Source organism: Lactuca sativa, chromosome 8, assembly GCF_002870075.4.
Source record: "Lactuca sativa cultivar Salinas chromosome 8, Lsat_Salinas_v11, whole genome shotgun sequence".
NCBI lineage: Eukaryota > Viridiplantae > Streptophyta > Magnoliopsida > Asterales > Asteraceae > Lactuca > Lactuca sativa.
The window spans coordinates 335,773,062-335,783,691 of NC_056630.2; positions in this window are offsets into that span (position 1 = coordinate 335,773,062).

Genomic DNA, 10,630 nt, shown 5'->3' on the forward strand with positions numbered 1-10,630 from the left:
CCAAGTTGATATAACACTTAATCTAGTTTTTGTGCATCTAGACATCCATTCATTTTGTGTTTTGATTAGATTTCCAAAAACACAAAGGACACCAAGAACACACACTAAGTGTTCTTGGACTTTTAACACATTTCAAGCTTCCTTATAGTAAGTACTTCCATCCTTAAGTGTTATTAAGCTAGTATTACATGTTAGCATCAAGAAAATATGTCAAGAACACAAGGAAAGAGGTGTTCACGGTCCAAGAATGTTCTTGGGCCGTAAACACCAAGAAAGGCACCAAAGTGTGCCTAAGTCCTTAATCTAAGCCCTAGTTTGATGTTTAAGCCTTCCTTGATATGTTTGAACCTTCCCTTGATGTGTTTAAGCCTTGATAAACACCAAATTCCAACACTTTTATGTGTTTATGGTTTAGGGATCTCCCAAAACCGTAAACACCTTTAAGTGTGTTTATTTGGGCCATATTCCTTCCTTAGGCCTAAAAACTAACCTAGACAATTACCTTGATGAGTTAAGGACTTGAAAACATAGAAATACCAATTTCCATATGGGTTTAAGGTAGTAAAACCAAAGGGAAATGACCATGAGTCCGTAAACTCCTCAAAGGAGTGTAATGATGCCCTAATCTCTTCCAAAGGCCTAACCATCAAGTAGAAATGCTTCAAAGGACTTGCAAAACCTCAAAAACAACTTATGGTCAAAAAGTGAGGAGTTTATGACCATAAACTCTTGAGTTTACGACCATAAACTCATTAGGTCAAGGTCATGAAAACCGTAAACTCCAAGAGAGGTTACCCTTGAACCCCAAACAACTCAATAGCAAGGTCCTTTAGCACCTAGGTGCAATCCTTATGACTTGTAGCACTTATATAAGGTACTTTACATGCCTTAGGATGCCTTAACTTTGTCAATTAGTGGTTTAAAGTCTAATTGGATACATATATGTGTGATTATATGTTAACTAGGATCATTAAGTGTGAACAAGTCTTCACTTGTCACCTAGCTATCCTACATCATTCAATTCATCCAAACCACCATCTACAGGTGAGTTCATACCCCTTAATCAATGTTTTAAATGATTTTAAATACTTTAATGGGGGGGGATACAGGTAGAAAGAAATATGTTATTAAATCACTCATATGTATTTTATAATTGTGTTTTCATCCAGCAGATTTCACATACTTCAAAATGTGATGCATGAAATGGTTTTCTATCTTAAAATACATTGGTAACAAAAGTATTAGTGTTGAAATGTTTATTAAAATGACATCAAGTCATTGTTAATTATTGTTCAAAACTCTTAGATGTCTTACAAAACCATTTTTACCTTCTTGAACAAAACTATATCTATACACTTATGTTCTTATATATGTATTGATGTTATAGTTTTCATTCTTCATTCAGTTTCCCACACTCTTGTGTAGCAAGGGTGTATAAACCTGCTTGGACAACCAATTACCTTCCAGTTAACTATTATAGGGATACTTAGAAGATACAAAACATTATTCCTATTACAAGGAATTACATCAGAGTCAGTTCATTCATGAGTCTATACTATACATTACATGTTACATGAATACGCTTACATGAATACCTTTACATAGATACATTTACCTATATACAGTTACATGAATACTTGCATCTCGATTCACTAGGATGATTTATTAGTACATTCTGTATAAATTGTCCTGCCTATCCCAATTCAACGGGGTATCTAGACGGGACTAACCATTTCGAAACCCACATGTTAGCAACAGTGGTAGATGAACATCTACGGATGCCTACTGTTATTACTTATATTAGGGGTACCTTTACGGGACTAACCATTCCTTTGTCCTAGTGTTTGCTACAGAGGTAAATGAACATCTACGGATGCCTATGGTTAATACTTATACTTGGAGTAGCTTTACGGGACTAACCCTTCCTTAAACCTGCAGTAGCTACAGAGGAAAATTGAACAATCTACGGATGTTCAAAGGTTATACATTTCGCTAATCGCGATGTCGTGTTATTCCTAATACAAAAGGATAACAATTACATAATTACATTATTCCTATTACTTTATTTTTTGATACATTTACATAAACGATGAGTTAGACTAAGTATTGTTAGTAATAGTCGAAAAGGAAGGAAAAAAAACTATCATTTTTACTTACAAAACATTCGAGTCTTGGTAGAAGACTACATTTCATACTAGTAGGAAATAAGGGATTTTCTAGGGTTTTCATACTTATATCAACTGTTTCATTTAAATATTTACATGACATTCATAACAGCTTTCCAAAACATGACAATGACACTTAAATACTTATGAATTCACCAGCTTTAGGCTGATACTCGCTTTCAAAATACTTGTATTCTCAGGTCACCTGTAGACAGGTACGATGGCCAGGTTTTGAGAAGACGGAGCACAGACAAGACTCGTCTTTTATTTTGATTGTATATTTTGGTGTCTTATTACATTGAAAGAACACACATGTATTAAAACTTTACTTTTAATGAAATGGATGATGTTGTTGCTTGTTTGCTACTTTACACTGTTGTGATACTGTACATGACGTCCTCCACCCCGGAACGTTTCCGCCGTTCTTGGTTTTGGGGTGTGACACTCGCCGAGTCAAGCTTGTGACTCTTTGAGTCCATTCAGTCCTCTTTCCATACAGACTTGTTTTGAGCAATGCAGCGGCTCTAAATCACAGATCCAAGCTTCTAGGGCATGCTTATCACGTAAAGTTGCAATCTTTACGTGCATGTATGACTATAAAGGCTCTAAATGCCTATTTTAAGTTTTTAATGGAACTTGATGCTCAAGAGGGACCATAATCATGACCAAAACTGAAACATTATGCTTTTAGAACCCAAGGAGGGTCCAGATCTGAAGTTACAACCTTAGATGTAGCCCATAGCTCATCTTTCCAACTTATTATCTCACCAAACACCCTAAAACTCAACCAATAGATGAGATTCACAAGGAAAAAGGCGATGTGGTTACCTACAAAAGATGATAACTGAGATAAGAGTTGATTCCCACACTCTACTTGCTCTAATCTCCTTTTCCTCCAAGCCTTCTCCCTCCAAAGATCCTATTTTCAAGCTTCAAACACACAATAGGCACACACACACACACATGCGTATTAGGGTTTTAAGGGGCTATCAAAGACTGCAAAGAGGCCAAAGGAGGCTAAGGCTCCTTTAAATAGAGGTGTAAACCCCGGGATTTAGGGTTTGATCTGCCAGCTCCTACTTGCTGAGTCCCAATATGGACTCGTCGAGTAGGTCACTTAACACGCGATCCCACCCCGCTGCTACTCGACGAGTAGTTCAACCAACTCGTCGAGTAGAGCTTAACCCAATAAATCTTAATTAAATAATACATGTGAATCGGGGAATTACAACTCTCCTCCACTTAAACTAGACTTCGCCCTCGAAGTCCGTTGGAATAACAATGCCAGGTAATGCTCGCGCATCTCCACCTCCGGCTCCTATGTCCACTCGGATCCCTTCCGATGTTCCCACTATACCTTTACTAAAGGTATTTCCTTGTTCCGAAGAATCTTCTTCTTCCTTTCCAAAATAGCCATAGGTATCTCCACATAGTTCAGGCGCACATCGACCTGAATGTCATCCAACGATACCACTGCCTCCTGGTCCATAATGTATTTTCACAATTGTGAAACATGAAATGTGCTGTGGATCCGGCTAAGCTCCTCCGGATGCTCTAGCCTATAAGCCACCCTGCCAACCCTGGCAATAATCCTGAATGGCCTAATGTAATGGGGACCCAATTTTCCCCTCTTCCTGAAGCGGATCACACCCTTCCAGGGTGAGACCTTCAGGAGAACCATGTCACCCACCTGAAATTCCAGCTCAGATCGGCGTTGGTCGCCATAACTTTTTTGCCGACTCTGAGCGGTCTGCAGCCGTTGTCTAATCTGTTGTATCATCTTAGTAGTTTGCAGAACTACCTCTGTCCGACCCATCACCCTGTGCCCAACCTCACCCCAGCAGACTGGGCTCCTACACTTCCGCCCATACAACAGCTCGAAAGGTAGGGCGCCAATACTGGAATGACAGTTGTTTTTGTAGGCGAACTCTGCAAGCGGTAGGTGGGAATCCCAACTCCCACCGAAATCAATGATGCACACCCTGAACATATCCTCGAGGGTCTGAATGGTCCGCTCACTCTGCCCATCAGTCCGCGGATGGAACGCCGTGCTAAAATGCATTTGCGTACCCAGTTCCTGATGCATTTCTGCCAAAAACGGGAAGTAAACCTGACATCTCGATCGGAAACAATAGAAATTGGAACCCCATGGCGAGAGACAATCTCTCTGACGTACAGGTCGGCCAACTTCTCTTCCGATGAACACTCCCACATGGCTAGGAAATGGGCACTCTTGGTCAATCGATCCACGATGACCTATATAGCATCGAACCCCCTTGCCGTCTTCGGCAACTTCGTGCTGAAATCCATCGCGAGTTGTTCCCATTTCCACATGGGAATCTCCAGAGGCTGCAACTTGCCATGCGGCCTCTGATGCTCGGCCTTGAGCATTCTATAGGTCAAGCACCTCTCAACAAACCAAGCGATATCTCGCATCATGCCAGACCACCAATGTAACACTCGGATTCCCAGGTATAATATTTTGTTCCTTTATTTTGGGTTTTGTGGGGGAACTCGGTGAGTTGGTGTCTAGACTCACCGAGTATGGTCGCGGATTGGTACGCGAGTTCACAGCTGGACTCGGCGAGTCCATGCTTTTTAATGAAACCCTAATTTCCAGGGTTTGTGACCTATCTATAGGGCCTTATGGCCGTCATTTGCGGCCACCAACCCTAAAGAGAAACCCTAAAGAGACCTAGAGCGTTTGTCAGGAAGGAGAGGCTAATCTTGAGCTTTGGTGAGTGTTTTTGCAAGAAGGAAGTGTTTAAGGCAAGAGGAGGCTGAAGGAGGTGCGATTTCTGGTGGTTTTGAGCTCATAGAGACTGCATTGAGGTATTATTCTCGGACCTTCTTCAGTTTTGGTGTTGATTCTTTGTGTTAGGGTTTTCCTAACCCTTTTAGAGATTGATTAAGTGGTATTTTGGTCCCTCCTCGAGTTTGTGTTCTGGATCTGGACCCAAAGAGGTCTAGAGACCTTAACCTTTGGAGCTTTTTGAGTCATTTTGGAAGTCATGAGCTTGGAATGTCATTTTTGGGGCTAAATCACCATTCTGGACGATTTCTATGTCATATGTGTGTCAAGGTCCAAACTTTACATGATTATCATGCTTGGGGAGGCCAGATCTATGATTATATTGAACATATCTGACCTTAGAAGTTGTTTTGAGTTGGTGCATGGCATGAAATTGCCGAGTCCCAAGAACAGACTCAACAAGTAGTATGAAGGTTGCCTTTTAATCACTCAGTGAGTGGACTTGCCGAGTTGGGGGAATGACTCGGTGAGTCAGGGAGAATCAGGGGTCTAAGTCCAAGTTGGAACTCGCCGAGTTGTTCTTGAGACTTGGCGAGTTAAGTCGAGGTGGCCCCGCGATTCATGCCAGGTGGAACTCGTCGAGTTAAGGGAAATACTCGACGTACCAAGAGAGAATCTAAGAGAGTCAGTGGACACGTGTAGACTCGCCGAGTCGCCCTTGTGCACTCGCCGAGTCGGGTCAAGTTTGACCATTGACCTTGTTGACTTTTAGGGTTGAGTGTTGTTGTATTTATGAGAGTATTACTTTGTGTGATTAGGTGGAGGCTAGATCACATTTCTTCCGAGACAGATACTTATCGAGACCGCAAGGTGAGTCTTCACACTATACGTTACCTAGAGTCGTATATTTGTGTGGACCAGAGGGTCTTATGTGTTATGTATGAGACTATGTGCAATGTGATAGTTCTATGTTGTATGATGATATAGACCAGACTGGATGGTCCAACGAGTTATGACCGGACCAGAGGGTCCAGCGAGCTATGGGACTGGAGGGTCCCGTTGAGACACATCGACCGGAGGGTCATATTATAGTCTCGAGTGGCGTATGTGTTGTATGTGGTATTTTGGGCAACTCACTAAGCATTCATGCTTACATTTGTTGGGTTATGTGTTTCAGGTACCAGTGATGAGTGCGGGAAGGCGCCAGCATGATTCGTACACACTTGAGGGGTTTATGTTTTGGATTATGGGGAGATGTTTTTGTGATAAATACATTTGATACAATATGTTTGATGTTATTTTGTGAGTAAATGAATGTTTTGAAAATGAAAAATTGTTTTGAAAATTTATGTTGTTACAAGTTGGTATCAAAGCCTTGGTTTGAGGGATTCGGATGCATCTTCGGGCGTATCTGAACTCAAACTGAGGAATTGAGGAAAATTTTGATAATGAAGTAATTTTTTTTTGAAAAGAGTAAAAGAGTTTTGAGAAAAATAGAGCAGAGCCGTGTGTACGATTAACCGGCGCCCGAACGACGAATTCCCCAAAAGTACCCTTACTTTATGTATTATGAGATATGTTATATTATGCATGCTAGAGTAGGCTAAGTATACATATTAGGACTAGAGTGGCCTGATTTGTGATGTCTTATCCTAGGAGTTTTCTGCTAATGAGATGCTTTGAGGGCGAGTGGATAGCAGTTAGGAGCTCATGAGAATAGAGTACTTGTAACCCAAGATCCAAGGAGGAGGACTTGAAGTGAATGCTGATGCGGCGTGGTCAGTAGCATTGGGCCCGTACTACTGAAGACACCGGATCAGTGGGCATTTCAAGTAAGAATCTCTTGGACGATGGAGGACAAGTAGGGTTGCGTCATCGAGTATGAGCATGTTCGATCGAATCTCTGATAATTTTTGTTGTATTTCAGAGGCATCATGGTTGGGACTCGACACACACCTGAGATCAGTGGTGTTAGCGACGAGGAGATCCGTCGGTTGATTCATGAGGAGGTGGCTGCTGCCATCCGGGCTTCGATTCCTGAGATGTTTGGGGACATCAAGACCACATTGATTGAGACTTTTTATGAGCGGTACGCAACATTGGCTGAGGTTGTTGCAGCTGCAGCTACTGCTGCTGTTGCTGCTGCCAGACCTCAGGGAGGTGACTCGTTGTTCCGGGAGTTCAGCAACACGAAGCCACCAGAGTTCGATGGGATGCAGGACCCGATTGCCACTATGAGGTGGGTCTCTGACATCGAGGGATGTTTCTATACATGCTCTTGTCCAGAGCACTTGAGGGTTCGGTTCGCCTTGAACCAGCTCCGCCTAGGAGCGAAGGATTGGTGGAAGTTCGTGACGGCGAACTTTACTTTGGCTGAGATTTCTGAGGTGACCTAGGAGAGGTCCACCACTATGTTCCGAGAGGAGTATGTTCCCCTGGTAGAGAGGGAACGGTTGATCCAGGACTTCTTGTCCCTCAAGCAGGGTACTGATTCTGTCACAGTCATCACCAGGAAGTTCCATGCGAGGGCAATGTTTTGCCCTAAGCAGGTGTCGACTGAGCAGGCTCGTATGAGCCGTTATCTGGGTGTTCTGAGGAGAGATATTCGAGAGTTCGTGGCGAACTCGACTTACCAGACATTTGCTGAGCTCCAGGTAAATGCCCGGAAGAGGGAGATCGAGCTGAAAACTCAGGCCAGGGAGGAGGCCGAGTCTCAGAGGATGGACCGGCGACCGGCTCATTCTCAGCCGGAAGCCAAGCGGGCAAGACCCGCTGATTCGAGATCTGGGGGCGCGAAGGGCCGCACTTTTGGGAAGTGCGGTAAGAGCCATGAGGGGTCGTGCAAGGCTGGGGTATGCTACAAGTGTGGGAAGGAGGGGCATATTGCGATGGATTGCCCCAAGGGATTCTCGGTTTGCTTTCATTGCAACCAGACCGGCCATCGGAAGGCCGAGTGTGCGCAGCTTCTTCAGGGATCAGCGTAGGGATCTGCGCCTGCTACTAGGTTTACCAAGGTTCCGCCTCTGCGAGTTTCCTTAGTTGATGAGCGAGTAGTGTATGCTTTGGATGTGATTCGAGGATGTGTCCTTGAGATCTTCGGGGTGGAGTTTCCAATAGATCTGATTCCGATTGCAATGGGGGATGTGTGTGTCATAGTGGGTATGGATTGGTTGACCCGATATGGAGCTGTGATAGACTGCGAGCGTCAATTGGTGACGATTCGAGACCCTAGTGGGGGAGTTCTTACGGTGTACGGTGAGGGTACACGTACGGGGTAAGCATTTTGCTCGGCCGCCAGAGCGAGACAGAGTCTACAGCAGGGCTGTAGGGGTTTTGTGGCATATGTGATCGATGCAAGGGTTGATACAGAGAGACCGAAGTCAGCTGATGAGGTCCCGATAGTGCGTGAGTTTCCGGATGTGTTGTGTGCCTCCGGAGAGGCAGGTAGAGTTCGGTATTGAGTTGGTTCCAAGAGTTGCGCCTATCGCTAACGCGCCGTATCGCCTTGCGCCTCCGGAGATGCAGGAGTTATCCTCACAGCTTCAAGAGCAGCTAGCAAAAGGGGTTTATCAGGCCAAGCAGTTCGCGTTGGGGAGCGCCTATCCTTTTTGTCAAGAAGAAGGATGGCTCGCTCCAGATGTGCATCGATTATCGTGAGCTAAATAAGCTAACGGTCAAGAACCATTACCCGTTGCCAAGGATCGATGATTTGTTTGATCAGTTGCAAGGAGCATCTTGGTTCTCCAAGATCGATATGAGGTCTGGCTATCATCAGGTGAGGGTGCGGGAGGAGGACGTTTAGAAGACAGCCTTCCAGACTCGTTATGGGCATTACGAATTTGTGGTGATGCCTTTCGGACTCACCAATGCACCAGCGGTTTTCATGGATCTCATGAACAAGGTGTGCAGACCGATGTTGGATCGCTCGGTGATCGTGTTCATCGACGACATATTGGTGTATTCGAGATCCAGAGAGCAGCATGAGGAGCATTTGAGGGAGATCCTCGGAGTTCTGAGATCGGAGAGGCTTTATGCCAAGTTCTCCAAATCTGACATCTGGCTGCGAGAGGTTCAGTTTTTGGGGCATCTCGTTAACCAGAAGGGGATATTGGTCGATCCGGCCAAGATTGAGGCGGTTATGAGGTGGGAGGTGCCGAGGTCACCCACTGAGATCAGGAGTTTTCTGGGTTTGGCCGACTATTATCAGAGATTTATTAAAGATTTCTCCAAGATCGCCGTACCACTCACCAAGTTGACCCGGAAGGGTGTTGTGTTTTCTTAGGGTCCGGAGCATTAGGCCTCATTCGAGACACTTCGCCAGAAATTATACGAAGCACCAGTGTTAGCTCTTCCAGAAGGGATGGAAGATTTTGTGGAATACTGTGATGCATCGATATCCGGATTGGGAGCGGTGCTTATGCAGAGGGGGCATGTGATTGCATGTGCATCGAGGCAGCTTAAGCCTCATGAGTCGAGATACCTCACTCATGATTTGGAGTTGGGAGCGGTAGTGTTCGTTCGCAAGATCTGGCGACATTATATGTATGGGGTCCGGTGTTCGATATACACGGACCACAAGAGCTTGATGTATTTGATGGATCAGCCCAACCTGAATATGCGCCAGAGGAGGTGGTTAGACGTGGTCAAGGATTATGATTGTGAGATCCTATACCACCCGGGCAAGGCTAATGTGGTAGCTGATGCATTGAGCCGTAGGGCGGAGGGCGCCCCAATTCGAGACGTTTGTTTGAGATTGTCAGTGATGACCCTGGTGTTGGATGCTATTCGTGGGGCCGAGGTTGAGGCTGTGAAGCCAGAGAGTCAGAAGAGGGAGGGAGTTGTCGGGCTAGTATCGGAATGTGTTACCGACAGCCGGGGGCTTATGACATTTTAGGGCCGGATTTGGGTACCGTCTGTGGGTGGGATGCATACCATTTTGTTGGAAGAGGCTCATCGATTGAAATTCTCGATCCATCCCGGGGCCACTAAGATGTTTTTGGACCTGAAGAAGGATTATTGGTGGCCCTATATGAAGAGGGATGTCGCATGGTTCGTAGAGAGGTGCTTGACCTGTCATAGGGTGAAGGTCGAGCACCAACGTCCACATGCTAAAGTACAACCATTAGAGATTCCCGAATGGAAATGGGAACATACTACCATGGATTTCATCACCAAATTGCCAAGAACCACGAGGGGTGTCGATGGAATTTGGGTGATTGTGGACAGATTGACGAAGAGTTCTCACTTCCTGGCCATCAGTAAGAGCTCTTCCGCGGAGAAGTTGGCGGAGATGTACGTGAGAGAGGTGGTATCGCGGCATGGAGTACCAATCTCGATTGTCTCAGATCGAGATGTACGTTTCACTTCCAGATTCTGGAAGAAGTTTCACGAGGAGTTGGGAACGAGGCTGCTTTTCAGTACTGCATACCACCCTCAGACGGACAGACAGAGTGAGCAGACGATTCAGACACTCGAGGATATGCTTCCGGCATATGTATTGGATTTCGAAGGGAGTTGGGACACATATTTTCCCTTGGCGGAGTTTTCTTATAACAACAGCCATCATTCAAGCATTGGCATGCCGCCATTTGAGCTGTTGTATGGGAGGAGGTGTCGAATCCCTATTTGCTGGGGAGAAGTAGGGCAGTGTGTGATGGGTAGTACCGAGATTGTGCTTCAGACGAAAGAGCTGATCCAGCAGGTCAGCAAAGGT